This window comes from Leuciscus leuciscus, assembly GCF_965113295.1.
Source record: "Leuciscus leuciscus genome assembly, chromosome: 2".
NCBI lineage: Eukaryota > Metazoa > Chordata > Actinopteri > Cypriniformes > Leuciscidae > Leuciscus > Leuciscus leuciscus.
In genome coordinates, this window is record NC_138726.1 from 50,226,483 (window position 1) to 50,243,393 (window position 16,911).

The following is a 16,911-nucleotide window of genomic DNA, read 5'->3' on the forward strand; positions in this document are numbered from 1 at the left end:
ACCTGGGACCTCATCTACAAAACATTGATCTTAGAGTGTGCATACGCTAAAACCCACGCCAACGGTCATATATATATTTAAAAAAAAAAAAAAGTCTTTGACGTGAAAAAAATTTGTATATCAGGATGTCACGCAACTTTGGGGTTTGTTAGTCTTGTATTTGCTTGAATGCATTAGCAGATTTGCCTGAATGGAAATATGCAAATACTAAAAGCCTCACATCATGATGTCAGGTTCTAAGCAGACGTACACATTTTTCCTTGTTGCAGAGAGTATAGTAGAGAGTTGGGCCTACTGCAGGTACTTGGAAATATAAGAAATGCATGCCTCTCGCCATTCTCAAGTAGCCTAAAAGATTGACTGGTGCTCTTTGATATTTTAAAAAGGATAGTTCACCCAAAAATGAAAATGTTGTCATCATTTACTCAGCCTCATGTTGTTCCTGTATGAGTTTCTTGCCTCTGTTGAACACAAAATAATTTTAAAGAATGTCGGTAACTGAACTGTCAACTGTCTTACCGAAAATTCTTTAAAATTCGTTTGTGTTCAACAGAAGAAAGAAACTCATACAGGTTTGGAACAACTTGAGGGTGAGTAAGTAATGACAAAGTTTTCATTTTTGGGTGAACTATCCCTTTAATGACATTGATTAGTGGGTGTTTATGAGGATTTCACATCTGGAAAAGAGGCGCAGGCACATTTGCCACGTCCCTATCCAAGTTTTGGCAAGTGTCCAGATAAACTCGCGCTGTGTGATTGACAGCTTGGGCGATTGGAAAGGGATTGTTCTTTGATCGCTTTCTGTATATATATTAATCACAGTTTAAATACAATTATTTTCATCCTACTAAGAGAAACGACGTGAAGTTGATCGTTTAGTCACTGGCTTGATTTACTGATGCATAAACAGTATTGACCGACTTTGAGAGAAAGATTATCTGTCTGAACTTGAAAAATTACACATCAGAAATTCACATAACCCACTGGTTCTTCAGAGGCTCGGATGAAGGAACTAAAAAAATACTTTTGTGTTCATTTGTACATCCAAACACTGAGCAACTGCCATGCTTCGCTCGTTTGCAAGCCATGATGTCTCTCGAGGAAAAACCAATACCTGCTGGCGCAGCTCATTTTCTCATGGGGGGGCCAAATTCTTTTTGCGGGTAAAGGGAGGTAACCTTTCCCCTTATGACGACATAAGGGGAAGATTTTTTGTTTCGCCCATCTGAGTTTTCATTTTCTCAAAAATACCCAAGGCTTGGTTTACACCCATCAAAATGTCTAGCCACTGGGGGACCATAGGCAGGCTAGGGGAACTCATATTAAGGTTAAAAACCCTCATAAAGTGAAATTTTCCTGCAATGGGCCCTTTAATGTATTGTTAATATAGAATAGATTCTTACCAGATACTTTATTAACAGGAAGTCTTACTAGTGATTGCATTGTGTTGTTAAGAGATATTTACAGACTGTGATGATGCATTTCTATGGTTATTAGCATTGTAAATCTACCAAAATTCTTATACATTCTTACGTAACATAAATGGTTCATTATATTTTCTATTAAATGTAAAAGGGGTTCTGGCTTCTCAAGTTAAGATACAGTACACAGCATTAATTATTGCTTACAAATGCCTTTTCAGAATTTGCTAAAGAATACAGAGGAACAAAATTAAACCCAGTAAATTATTAAACCCAGTTTAAACCCAGCAAAGTAGATATTACAACATTATATAGGGGCGGTTTCCCGGACAGGGTTTAAATTAAGCCAGGAATAGGCCTTAATCTAGAATAGTTAAAAAATGGCTTTCTGTAACACAGATTAAGTACGGATTAGTTACACCTGGACTATGGAGTCCTGAACTAAAATAAACCAGATTAATTTAAAACCAACTGTGCTAATCTGAATTAGCATGATAGAGGTTGCCTATAAAACATGGAATGAACCAAGAAAAGCTTAAAATTGCATGGAACTGAGAAGCAAATCCATGGAAAACAATGGAATCAGAAAAAGACTGCAATCAAAAAAATTTTACTAAACAAGAGCAAATTATTTTTAAGCAAGCTAAATAAACTGCACACACCAGCTATGGAATAAAAGAAAAGAAATGCTGGAAGTCTGTTTGTAATATATAGCCTATATATATGCGTCATTACAGTCAGTAAATATCTCTAAACAACACAATGCAATCACTAGTATGACTTTCTGTTAATAAAGTATCTGGTAAGAATCTATTCTATATTACCAATGCATTAAATCACATTACACATTAATATAAATAAATAAAACAAATATCATGTCTGAAGTCGAGTGAATTACGGGTCATTGGACAGGGGTCCAATCACAACTGACTTCTGGAAAAGGGGAAGTAACCAATGACATTTGAGGTTATTAAAACAGTAAGTCCTGCCCCTCGACTGCCAAAAATAAAAGTGTTCGAGCGAGCAAAAGCAGCAGGCGAGAGGAGATGAAGCGCGAGAGCGTGGGGAATGATCATGCGCGCACGCGAGGGCTTGTATTGCGTGCAGAGGAGATGTCATGCGTGCACGCAGGGTTTGAATGAGCTCTAGAGTTCCCGTTTCCTCGCGTGTAGATCTGTTATCCTCTTGTGAAAGTCATTTACTGCGCGCGCCAGCATCAGTTGTGCGCTTCGTTAATTTTGTCATTGATTAGCCGCCATAATGCCGTGTGTTCCGTATTTTCTTACATCTGTTTAGAACTAGCTTGTTATTCACTCAACAAGTGAATGAATCACTCTTTTGAGTCGGTTCTTTTTCATGAGGTGGACAAACGGGTTAGGAATTGGAATTGGTTCGAGATTCGATCAGAATCATTTGGACGGCTCAAGAACTGAATCGCTTTGGAACAGTAGTCTAGGCTATCACCCTTAATAAAAAAAAAATTAAGTATGATGCTTTACAGCAGAAAAAAAACCATTATGAATATGTTATCAGTTGAAACAAACCTGCAAAAGCGTCCTATTTTTGGCAGCAATAAAGAAGTTCTTCTGGTCGTAGGCTACAGCCGCTGAATGACTACAGAAGATAAAGTCACAGACAAAAGATTCAAAAACTTTGCAACAGGCACCAGCTAGCCTACACGAAAACACTGAAAGTATCATGGTGCACATAACCATGACATGCTATATTGTTGTTTGGCGGGGTTATTAGGCATGCACTTTACATATGCAAAACTGTAAAGTTTCAATGGGCTCACTGCAACAGAATGTTTTTTTGTTCTGTTTTGTAATGATGTTTGGTTCTCGAAAGCACGTTTACCCGCCCGACAAACACTGAGCAGTCACTCACTCAGTCTTATTAAAAAAACGATCGACTCTTATGAATCTGTTGTTTGTAGGCTATTGAATCAAAATCATACAGCGCAAATTAGTGTTGTTGGACTCATATCCGTTTATTCTGTTCATCAAATAATGTATAGCCTAGCCCTAGCGTGACCAGTGCATATCCGCAAGAAGGTCTCTTATTGAATCCAAAACACCAATAAATAAGTGAGAGGTATTCATTTTTAAATTTTGTCACATCTGAATCAAAATTAACCAAGAACTATATTGTATTCAGTGGTATTTTATACAAAATGAATCAATGAAAATATGTTACTAAATATTTGGTTTATTTAGTAGCGTATTAGGATTATGCCACTGCACAAATTCTGTAAAAATAATTTGGTTACACTTTATTTTAAGGTGTCAGTATTACAGTGTAATTATTTAAGTACTGAGTAATAATAATTAACTACATGTAGCCTACTTACTATAGGGTTAGGATTAGGATGAGGGTTTGGTTTAGGGTAAATTGCATTATTACTACAGTAATTACATGTGACATATGTAACAATGACACTGTAAAATAAAGTGTTACCAAGAATTCTGTAAATACAATTTATTTCTGATTTGATAAAATGATCATCATCTGGCAACAAATTGCTGGGGGCTGTAAAAGTAAATGCAATATTCCATTGATTGCTTTATTCTAAACATTTCTTTCTTAAAATACTCAAATCAATTTTAATGGAACCAGAATCTGAGCTATTAAATTCCCTATGATACCCATCCCTAGAAAAAAAAAAGTAAATATCATTTTTTTATTATTATAATAATGATTCTTCTGTATATTTATGTAAAACCATGGACACTATTTAGTTGTTATACTCTTATTTTTGCTTGGATGGATCACATGTTTTCTTTTCTCTCAGCATATTTGCAATGATTTCTTAAAATATTTGTTTCACAAATTCTTGAAGGGTGTGGCCTTCTGATTGGCCAATGCTCTGCAGCCTTATTTATTGGTCTCTCATTTGAGACAAATTTGAGATTTGTGATAACATTATAGCTGAGCACACACAAAGGCATTACAGTGTAGATCATCTGTATAGAAATGAAGGCTGCAGTCACTGTTCTTTGTTTTGAGTCTCTTTAGAGTGAATTTCAGTCTCAGAACACACATTTTTGTGACCCAAAAAATGACCTGGAAAGATGCACAAACGTACTGCAGAAAGTACCATGATGACCTGTCCACTGTTAATAAAGAAGAGGCACAACTGATCTCTAGGGATACAGATTTCACATCTTTCAAGCCCTAACAACACAGGAGAATGGATCTGGTCTGGAGGTGAAGTGGAAGCAATTGACAACTGGGATAGTGGACTATCGAATGGTGATACTGTAGAGTGTGGCGGGCTAAAACAATCCACTTCTAAACTGCACAATATTCCGTGCTCGCAGACGCTGTCATTTTACTGTATGGAGCTCGTTGTCGATTTTGGTCTATAAGAAAAAGACGTGGGATGAAGCCCTGGACTACTGCAGACAGAACTACACTGACCTGACGAGTCTGAGATCTCATACGATTATGGCAGAGGTGATAAATAACACCATAACATCCCAGACAGCTTATGTGTGGACTGGCCTGCGCTTTATGGCTGGTCATTGGTTTTGGGTCAGTGGTGATGATCTTCAATATAAAGCCTGGTCTACGGAGAGGGAGCTCCAGTGTCCTGCCAGAAATCTGCGCTGTGGAGCTCTGCATAGAAAAGAGAAGGTTTGGAAACCCACAGACTGTGAGGAAAGACATAATTTCCACTGCTTTAAGCAGCCATAAATGCATTTAAAATATATATTCTAATATGTAAACTTTCCCATGCAGCTTGTTATATATGAACTCAATCTTCCATTTCGTATCACTGATTTGAAAACAGATTTTCTAATCAATCTTTAGTTTTTGCTTTACAAAAAATATGAATGTTCACTTACTTTTAACAGTTTTAAATCTTACACATTAGCATATAGATTCACCATATATATTGCCATTTTGAACGATTGGTTAGTTCATCTTTTCTGGTTGATGAGACATAAATAATTTATTTTTACAATGGGTTATGCATTTTATGTTTTATTTAGCATAAAATAGGCTTTGCATAGATATATCTCAAGATAATTATCATTTTATAAACATGAGTTTAATAGTTAATGTACCTTTTGTTAGTATTTTAGTATTTTATTTTATCCTTCAAACATATCGAAAATAACTATTTGAAAAGGTGTACTAACACAAGATCATTTATGTATGTTCACGTAAACTCAAATATTTGTCTACTTTGAGAATAGCTGTGATTTTGTTCAGATGAAAACATGAAATAGGCTAAATACTACATATTACTCATCTCATTTGCTTTCTATGTTTTGTGTTTCAGAAGTCATTCCACTCATATTTTGCATAATACACAAATGTAAAGACATCATTCAGGATCATAAACATCTCTCTGCTCAATGACAAAAATCGATGTATTAAACTAAATAGAAAATTGAGACATCAGAATAAGCACAGTATTAGTAGCAGATGCACACACACACACACACACACACACACAAAAAACAAAAAAAAATGTTTAAGGTGAACGTACAGTAAAATTAATCAAATATGGTATAACAGACAATCAGTCATATAATAACATCAATATTCTCTTAATTCATCTGTCACCAAAAACTCATTAACTCACCCTCACGTTGTTCCCAAACCTGCATGATCTTTCTTCTGTGAACCATAGAAGAATATATTTTGAAGAATGTTTAAGCTTTTTTTTCCACACATTGAAAGTCACTGGGAGTCCAAAACAACAATGGACCCCATGCACTGACTTTCACTGTGTGGAATTAAAAATAAAAGCATTCTTAAAATATCTTCTTCAGTCATATCTTTTGAATGAATTGAGTGAACTGTCACATATATAGTTTTTATTTAATTTTACAGTGATCATATTATGGATTAAATTTTATTATACAGTAATCACAGGTCATCCTGTGAATGCTTCAACTAACTCAATTGCTTGCCAATTTTGAAGTGGGCCTGTGTCAAGATATCTTAATCATGTACAACTTGGAGTTTTTGCATAGATGGATGCTCTGTTTTTCTGTTTCAGCAAATTTGCTTTTTTTTTAAGCACATTATTTCTTTAAATATTAGTTACACAAATGATTTGCAGGAAATGTCTGGGTTACTAATGTAGGAGAATGACATCAGGTGCCTGAGTCTGTCCCTTCTAGTAGTGGGAAGTTCGGATCATTTTACTGACTCGGATCTTTGAATCTCGTTCATCAAAATTAACAAATCTTTTTTCAAGTCATTTCGTTCATTTCAGCAGAATGTATTTAAAATGTTATATGTTAATAGCCAAATTTCCTAAACACATCAAATGTTGATCACATTTAGAATAAGAAAAAAAATGCAATGCAAGGACAAGGCCAAATTATGAGAAACAGAAACGATTAATTCATTTCTTATCTGGGTCGTCAGGCTATGCAGTCTGTTAGTTTACCTCACCTCCCGATCTGAGTCGTTCGTTCATCCCGTGACATCCTCATAAACTGAGCTATACAGCCTGTAGTACCGGATACAGAATTGATTAGTTCACGTTTCGAGTCTATCGACTTCGGGTTCGAGTCGTTCGTTCATCAGGTGACAGCCTCATATAGGCTGAAGCTATGCAGTCGGTACCGGATACAGAATTGATTAGTTCATCTTTTGAGTCTTCGGGCTAAAAAAGCTATAATTTGAGACCAAAAAAAAACGGACTACGAGCTTGTTTGTAAGGAAGTTTGGGAATTATTAACTCATTTCTGTGTCCAGCACTGTCACTTCACGTCACTTGACAAAAGAACAAAAGACGAATTGGGATTCCTACCAAAATGCCATAATTGCCCCTTTCAGCACTCCACGTAAGTCGCCTAATCCCCCTGCACCTGCTGGGAAGAGGAAAGGACAGGGATTTTAACACAGAGAGTCAATCACTGCTGCTCCTTCTTACCCATACAGTGAGACTATTGGATAACACTGGAAAAGCATGCCTATACTAAATAGAAAGGGGCGCTACGGAGACCACTTCCCGTAGGGGAATCACAACACATGGGCACCTAGTCTAGCACAGGGGCTGACCTTCTGGGTATACACACAAGTGCTAGACCTAGCATTGTATGCCTCCGCCACGTCGGACTGCCGGGGGTGCTGGAGGAACTCAAAACAGGGTTCACCCTCTTGACAGAAGCGAGAGCAGTCAGCAGCGCTGTCTTGAGAGACAGGATCTTAAGCTCTACTGTCTGCAGCAGCTCAAAGGGCACTATCTGCAAAGCTGACAAGACCAAGGAGAGGTCCCAAGAGGGTACAGGGTGAGGGTGGGGAGGATTCAGCATCCTCGCACCCCTCAGGAACGCCTTGTAGAGGGTGCTCTCACTGAACTGATAGTGTCTAACACCGCTGGGGGTATATCACTTAAGTCCTCCATGTCCCGTCCAGAGACCATCTGTGGAGGTTCTAGAGGTCCGGACCCAGGTGCCATAAGGTGCCCCGTCTCTGAGAATGCAGGTTCTTCCTCAGAGGAATCCGCCAGGGAGAGACTGTCACGAGGAGCATCAATTCTGGGAACCATATCTGGTTAGGCCAGTATGACGCAACTAACAAGACTTGCTCCTCATCCTCCCTGACCTTGCACAGTGCCTGTGTGAGCAGGCTCACTGGGGGAAACGCATACTCTGGGGCCAGCTGTGTGCCAGTGCATCCCTGCCGAGGGTCCCCTCGATCAGGGAGTAAAACAACTGGCAGTGGGACATGTCCGGAGAAGCAAACAGGTATATCTGTGCAGCTCCGAAGCATCTCCAAATCAGCTGGACCACCTGTGCTTGGAGTCTCCATTCTCCCAGGAGCGTGGGCTGTCGTGAGAGCTCGTCGGTTGCACAATTGAGCTCACCCGGAACATGAATGGCGCAAAGCGACCTCAGATGCTTCTGACTCCAGAGGAGGAGATGGCGGGCAAGTTACAACATTCGACGGGAACGTAGACCACCCTGATGGTTGATCTACGCAACGGCCGCAGTGTTGTCCATTCGGACCAGCACATGCTTGCCCTGTACTAGCAGTCTGATGTCACTGCAGTCACGGTCCTGTCCAGGAGCCCAAGGCTGCATGCACATGTATTTACAGTATGCAGGTCTTTCAGCCCATTCTGATGCATCAGAACCAGTAGCAGCTCCTGAGCATAAATTTAGGTAGGTCTTAGCACTAGTTTATGATAAACATTTTGTAAGCTTTATATTCTAATCGTGAACACATGCAGACACACTTTTGTCAAAGGTCTAACGTCTTGGCGTTATTCAGCCTAAGGGTGATGCTCTAATGTTGATTGATAGGCAAGCATAGAATGCTATTTTTGAATTACCTTAATGTAGTACTTATTGCCTCAGAATGTTGTTTTAGAATGTTACAAGTTGTAGAGGAATTCCGGTGAAGAAAAGAAAGGAAGAGAAAGTATTCTCAGAACAAACATAAAACAAACACACCAGACCTATGTAAACTCTATTCAATTTAGTACTTTAAACTTTCATTAATTTAATATGAAGAACAGACATGCCAACTACTCACTGACCTGATATACACGTAAAAGAAGCGGATTTATATCAACAAATCGTCCTGTAGCGAAGTAGAGGTACGTAAGGTCAAGTGAAAACGGGGCAGTCTGAAATCTTCCCCAATGGCTCTCAATTAAAGCGCACTGCAGTTTAATTTTTCACCACAGATTTGCATTGGAAAATTGTGGGGCGCTGAAGAGCTGGGGAGGATCAGGCCCCCGCTGCCCGGCTAGGTATCATAATACATGCCCGCCGAAGCCACATGTAAAATTTGAATATATCCTGCTCACTTTACGACTTAAAAAAAGAAATCCAGAAATATTTATTATAGAGTACTGAAAATATTTACAATTTATTACTGATACAGTTTAAATAGAGCCCCACCTGCCCTTACAGACGCCTGCCATTACATTTACATTCATGTAAATTACATTACATTACAGCTTACATTGTGCAGCTGCCCTGGACTACTGCAGACAAAACACACGGATGTGGTGAGTCTAACCTCCAAGATCATTGTAACAGAGGTGATAAATAACAACAACATAACATCTCAGACAGCTTACCAAAAAAATTTAATATCATGGAAAAGTTATTTATTTCCATAATTCCATTCAAAACGTTAAAATTCCATAGATTATAGATTCAGGGCCCACAACTTAAACAATTTCAAGTATTTAGTTGTTTATTTGTACATCATTTGGGCTTCCAGCTCATAAAACCCACGAAAACAGGATTTCCAAAAATTTGAATATTACATGAAATCACACAGTAATTACACAGTGATACCATGGTCATTGAACCAGGTTTTGGTTATTTTGGCAGTGTGGGCAGGTGCAAATCCTGCTGGAAAATGAAGTCAGCATCTCCATAAAGCTTGTCTGCTGAAGGAAGCATGAAGTGCTCTGAAAATGTCCTGGTAGACGGCTGCGTTGAGTGGACAGCACAGTGGACCAACACCAGCCGATGACATGGCTCCCCAAACCAACACAGACTGTGGAAACTTCACACTGGACTTCAAGCATCTTGGATTGTGTGCCTCTCCATTCTTCCTCCAGACTCTGGGACCTTGGTTTCCAAATGAGATGCAAAATTTGCTCTCATCAGAAAAGAGGACTTTGGTCCACTGTGCTTTATTAAATCCAGAGTCAACGCAGCCGTCTACCAGGACATTTTCAGAGCACTTCTTGCTTCCTTCATTTTCCAGCAGGATTTGCACCTGCCCACACTGCCAAAATAACCCAAACCTGGTTCAATGACCATGGTATCACTGTGTAATTACTGTGTGATTTCATGCAATATTCTAATTTTTTGAAATCCTGTTTTCGTGGGTTTTATGAGCTGGAAGCCCAAATTATTCACAAATAAACAACTAAATACTTGAAATTGTTTAAGTTGTGGGCCCTGAATCTATAATCTATAGAAGTTTAATGTTTTGAATGGAATTATGGAAATAAATAAACTTTTCCATGATATTCAAATTTTTGGAAAGGGTCTGTATGTGTGGACTGGCCTGTGCTTTATGGCTGGTCATTGGTTCTGGGTCAGTGGTGATGATCTTCAATATAAAGCCTGGTCTGTGGAGGAGGAACTGCCAGAAATCTGTGCTGTGGAGCTCTGGATAGAAAAGAGGGTTTAGAAACACGCAGACTGTGAGAAACTCAACGTAAAGTGTTTAAAGCAAATATATATATATATATATATATATATATATATATATATATATATATATATATATATATATTGCATCTGAACTGCATGCAATATTGTATGACATTATGGATCATTATGGTTACATTTTCAGTTGACGTCTGAAATTAAATTATATATAGCCCTAATAATTAATGTATAGCCTATATATAACCAAATAGCCTTTATATTTAACCACTTATAAATATTGTATGACATTTTTTATGTTTATAAAAAAGAAAAAAAAAAGAAAAAGAATACAGCCAAGCATTTGAATCACTACTGATATTTGCTTATTTACATATTAAAAAAGTAATTTTAGAAATTAAATTTAAAAAAACTTATTAAAAAGTAATTTTATACAAATACAAATTTACAAATGACATTTTAGGTGTACATTCACCAGTTTGTATTTTTTATATATTTTTTTATATATTGTATCCTGTTTACTGCTGCAACAGTTTATTTAAACATTAATAAATTATGCAAAATAATGCAAAAAAAAATAAAATTTAAAAAAATAAAATAATCTCATGATGTAACCTATAGCTGATCCACTTGAAATAACAGATCTAGTATAGTCTAACATGTATGAAGAAAAGCAATGCATTTGTGAAACTAAGTCTTTGGTTAAGTAATTATGTCTAAATCATAAATACAGTCATGATCTATGCTACACATAAATTGTTTAATGTGTCCACAGCTCTGTATAGTCACCTGAAAATACTAATTTTCCTCAGTGATGTTTGAGATTTGACATTTAAGGCTGGAATAGACTGTGTCCTGTCTGCTCTTCTCTCTCTGCTCATTCTCTGAGTTCTCTGCTCTTGTGTTGTCTTCGGGAAACTGTAGCACTGAGTAGTTAAGGTCCGTACTCTCTTGATCCTGTGAGGGGGGAAAACAAATATGTGTTTTGTCTATAAATGCATTAAATTAATTAAACAAATTAGATATTATGACATACAAGATGACTACTGGTATCCGATGCTGGTGAGTATGGTTGATGAGGGACAGCCAGAGAATGAAAGCTTCTCTGATGTGCTGCAAGAATCAAGAAGGGGATAAAACAAAAATAATGGTAAAGAAAAACAAGACTGAATTTCTAATTCTGATTGATTGATTGATTGATTGGATGAATGTATGAATGAATGAATGAATGAATGAATGAACACTTCATTAAAGTGTAACACTGCTATTTAACATCTATTGAATGTCTACATAAACACAAAGATTACAATATTGCTTTCAGGTAACAAAATTAAAATGTACTTCACCAGCACACAGTTCACATTTTCTTCTCCTCAGCCGTTCGCATAGAATAATGTTCACTACTCCACTGAAGATCAAAATCAGAATATTGCAGACAAACACCACTTCGAAAAGTGTTGTACATTCTGAGTAGCCCAAAATAAATGAATAGAAATCATGTTGTTTTTGGAATGCATGAAAATAAATGTATACACGTAATGGGCCTAATTATCAGTCAGAAACATAGAAATATAGAATACTGGCATTTTTCTGTTTCTGATTCATGGATGGATTGTTGTATCCTATCAGCAAGCAACTTCAGAATATATTTATTGTTATTCAATTTTGGATTTTTAATGCTTTACATTTAAATGTAATTTATAGAGATTAATTGCAACTGTAATATTTGAAGCACAGAAACTTGAGAGAGTTTGCAAGTGCATGATATTTTAGAAATGTTACCTGTCATTTTGTCACCTAGAACAGAGAGACATACAATAGTATGTTAATACTATTACAGTATTTAGTAAATGTTCACTGACCTTGGGCTGGACAGAAAACCGACTTACGTATCTGTCAGGCAGCGAGAGCTCGTCACACAGTCATCCTCTCACTGAAGAGAGAGGCTTTTAGCAGTGCTTTATATAGGACGCCATTTACTGTGCAGTCGCTGGATCTCAAGCAGAGCAAAGTGCACAGGTGTGGGTTTGCTCTGAATGTTGCTTGAGAGACATTTTAAGGACAGCATTTAATCATATTACATGTTCGAGTTCTAAAAAAATATTTCTTAATTAACATGGAAATGACCCTCATTGTCCTAATGAAATATACGCATGTATATTTGAAATAATAACATGTTGATATGTGCATTTAGGGCAAACATGAAAGCATGCTCTTCTTCATAATTTAAACCAACACAAATTCAATTTGAAATCGATAAGTTTACATGTAAATTTAGAGGTCCATGTAAACTATGTATTTAGAGATTATAGGCCTGGTTTCACAGACAGGGCTTAGATTAAACCAGGATTAGACCTTAGTTTTTTTTTATAAACGTGCTTTTAAACAACAACAACAACAAAAGACATTAACGGTGTGCATCTTGAGACAAAACAATGGCACTGACATATTTTAAGATATATCAGTGCAAGCTGCTTTCAGTTAAAACAGCCCAAACATACATTTTAGTCTGGACTAGGCTTAAGCCTTGTCTGTGAAACCGGGGGTACTTTTTTTTTTATGTTTATGTTTAGCATTTTATTTATTTATGCAAGTTCTGTGTGCAGATTTTTAATCGTTCCCACCAAACTAATCTGATCATCTACTGTTATGTACAGTTAATTTTTAATCTTTGATAAAAGATTTGAAAATTATATTTAATAACTAGTAGGCTATCTTAAAAAAAATATGCACTTATGCTTATGCACCAGCATGACTCAAGTCCAACTTACAAGGTACTGTCTTCTTTCTTTCTTTCTTTCTTTCTTTCTTTCTTTCTTTCTTTCTTTCTTTCTTTCTTTCTTTCTTTCTTTCTTTCTTTCTTTCTTTCTTTCTTTCTTTCTTTCTTTCTTTCTTTCTTTCTTTCTTTCTTTCTTTCTTTCTTTCTTTCAAAGAACATGTCCTTTTCCATGGTGCTGAAGGCATATATAAATAGTAGTTAATTTAAGCACTTTAGGTTTAAATGAAGGTTAATACAATTAATGGTTGAACATTTTTTTATTACATTCATTCATTATGAGATCCATTTAGTTTTTTATTATACATTTTACCAGCTGTCATGAACACACCCCTGGTATATAAATACATTTTGAAATTCATTGGGTATTAAAAAAATATCTTTACTACAAGTGCATGTGAACAGTTTGTGAAATGTTGACCACATAAATGTGAGCTCTGACAAAGGCTTACTGAGGTTTGTTTTATTTTCACTCTTGCAGGCTGCGCTTTGTGGCCTGAGATCAGTGCAAAAGAAGAACTGCATGTAGCATCACATCTGCGAACATTAAGCATCAAACAAAATGGCTAATCATATTCTCTTATGCCACATTCTCTGTTCCCCTAACTTACAAGAATGGATGTAAAATTGCAACAAATTCAAAAAAATTCAAGTATATCTTCTGACAGTTGTTAAAGCTTTTTTAATCATAACTGGTGCGGTCAGTTGTAACACATAAGGTGCTTTTGGTAATGGAAAATATTTAGGTAACAATTGCATTTGTGTGGTTTTAACACTGAGACTTAAAAAGAGGTCACTGTTGTGGGTTGGAAAGACTCTTAAGGCTATTATTACCAAATTCATTCAAATGGTGCAAACCACATTTGGTTCATAAATGATACTTTAAGTATAGCCTAGTTAAGTCTGAATGCATCTACCTGCATATACATGAGTTATAGAAATCACTCCATACAGTAATCATCTCAAAGTATTGCCAATGGTATTTTAGCCAAACCACATATCACTGCTATTATTGAAGTGACTTGTGTGTGTTGTTCCCTCAGCGGGCCTCACTCTGCACTGAATCACTTCTTTTCTAATTATTATTTGTCTCCATCTCTTGTGAATGGCCTTCTTAATCATGTAAAGCTTGTTATATTTTAACTTGGGCTTATTGTTTGTGGTGTTGTTGGCCAAGGTGACCAAGCATGATAGATTTATGGCCATATTTACTAACAAACCCTCTTTTTGCATTAAAAACCTGCTGTGAGGAATGAGGGTTTACTAAAGACACGCAGTGTATTGCATATGCATTTCTAGGAGCTTCCCTTTCAGACACAACATTTGCAATCTCTCACTAATTTGCCCTGTTTAGTATGCCTAAATCTGGCCCTTAATGTTAATATACGGTCAAAACAAGCATGCAAACAAGTAATAAAGATATCATCTCATAAACCTTCAGAAGTCATCATCTCTGGGCTGATCTGTTTCTTAAGTTTATTGCAGATTTTATTTTTAAATAAATTCAAACTGTAAATTAACTGAGTTCATTTTAAATTTGTAAATCAACGAAAGTGAAGCGAAACCACAGTAAAGCTCCTGTGACACGCCTCATTAAAGCTTTTGTTTATTAAAATGCATGCAAAGCACGACAGAGGTGATCTTGTGCTGCCGAGGAAACCTCGTGCATTCTCTTCAATTACACTACACTTTTATTAAGGATAGTCTGATAGTAGCATTTAAGCTTCTTAATGTTTTGACTGTTATATTTACTCTAAGTCTTCCATCCTTAAGAATTAATACGTACACTGTAAGAAATTATTGTAAATTCTACAGTAAAAACCTGTATTTTACTATAGGGATAACAGTAATAGATAACCTTACATTCATGTAATTTTACAGTAACATACTATTAAATGAACAGTAAAAAATCATAAAATGTGTGGGTCTTTATATTAGTACCTCAGCTTGTGGAAAAGTATACTTGTGATGAACTGTGATTCATCATGTGACTTTCTCTTCCCTCTGTTATTATGTATGTCTAAGATACAAAACGTCTCGTTGAGTATGCAACCCTCATTCCCTGAAGGAGGGAACGGACATGTAGTCGATGTCAACTGAATGGGATCACGCTAGGGAGCCTGTCTTCTTCGAGTTTACTCTTTCCCAGTTGACCTGAAGACCCAACTGGCTATGGAGTACTCGAAGGGTAGGACCATGTATTGATACTTCGTACCTTCGAACGGAAGAACACAGGAGGTCTGTGGAGCGGAAGGACAGAGATCTGAAGTACATGTCTTTCAGGTCGAACTCTGTAGACCAAGCTTGGGGATGGGGCATTTTTGAAAATGCATCCCTGTGTTTAGCAACTGAACAGAGGCTTTCGAAAAAGGACCCACCACACACCACGTAACCCACCACACACTTAGGGTACAATGAAGTACGGGCTCATGAAAGCGACTTCATATCGGCTGAAGGGAACGGCTAGCTCGCGTCCTTCGCATGTAGGACTGCGCCGTACACACACAGGACAGGAGCACTGCTCAACACCTAAGTGTGATGAACCTCACTAATTTTTAGGAGCATCTCTGTTCAACACCTAGATATGATGAATATCACTGAGCCTGAGTGGAAGCCGAGCAAAATGAATCGTAAGCCAAGTCTGAAGCTACCGTTTGGGGCCAGGCTGGACCGATTGAAAGCATTTTAGGCTTCCATAAAACCGGGCCAGGGGCCAGGGGCCAGGGACCACACCTTGGACCACACCCAACTGCTGTGCTGGCGAACAAGAGGGGGCTGAGGGGTGCAAGGCTTTACAGGGTTGCACACCGCCAGACTTGCCCTCTTGGGACCCAGGAACAGAGGAATTGTCTCTTTCTTTGAAGTGTGGGTATCGCTTGCTCCGCCTTTTTTCAATTGACAACGATGGCGCTCCTGGACCACTAACGTGGACATCGCCAGACCGATCACGCACGCCACGACACTCATGCCCCAGAGGGCGAGGTCGGATGCGGTGTGGAGCTCACCTATGAGCGCACAGTCTGGGCTACCCTCGTGCATGTCCATCAACAATGATTGTCTTCCGAAGCAAAAACCAACTAGTGCGTGGATCCACTTCCGTATTTATACCTGCGGGGGAGTGTGTGATGCAAATCACGCGTGCCAATTGCATTGGCTCGTTCAATAGTACTCGAAGAAGACAGGCTCCCTACCGTGATCCCATTCAGTCGATGTCTACTACGTCGAACGTGAACGATTGAAAGGGAAAAGATTTTAATAGTAATGTATAACCTTGCTAATTCAGTAACAAACAGCTGTTGGATTTACTGGTATATTTTATTTCTTTTTTGTATTTTTTGTAAATTTCTGTTTTAAATAAAAAAAATTAAAAAAAATTACTGTTTTAAATTCTAAAATGTACTGATTGTTCTGTAAATATGTTTAAATTTTTACACTATTTTTACAGAGTTATTCTGGCAACCACAGATGCCATTTTATTTCTGTAAAAGCAGCAGGAATTTTATTTTTTTATTTTTACATTGTATATAAAATAGGACAACTTGGTAATCAAGTAGAATGGATTTCCTGACAGTAATACGACTCACTGAGTTTCTTGCTTTTGGTG

General features: G+C 37.4%; 1 long non-coding RNA gene and 1 pseudogene across 5 annotated transcripts in view; one reads left to right on the top strand and one right to left on the bottom strand.

The window, feature by feature from the left end:
- The first annotated feature begins 832 nt into the window (after window positions 1–832).
- The window catches only part of LOC309488496 (secretory phospholipase A2 receptor-like), a 103,928-nt pseudogene continuing 87,849 nt past the window's right edge, over window positions 833–16,911 (top strand). Inside the window, exon 1 of the transcript XR_014211752.1 lies at window positions 833–6,385. The product of XR_014211752.1 is annotated as a secretory phospholipase A2 receptor-like (transcript). The remainder of the gene's footprint in view (window positions 6,386–16,911) is intronic.
- LOC309488512 lies at window positions 7,078–12,451 on the bottom strand. 4 transcript variants are annotated; one of them, XR_014202140.1, is made up of 5 exons: window positions 12,421–12,451; window positions 11,878–12,328; window positions 11,568–11,644; window positions 11,321–11,488; window positions 7,078–10,531 (listed from the first exon to the last, which is right to left on the bottom strand). It is a non-coding gene; the product is annotated as an uncharacterized lncRNA (long non-coding RNA). The 4 variants fall into 4 exon arrangements; XR_014202141.1 differs by having other exon boundaries at window positions 11,321–11,644; XR_014202142.1 differs by having other exon boundaries at window positions 11,568–12,328.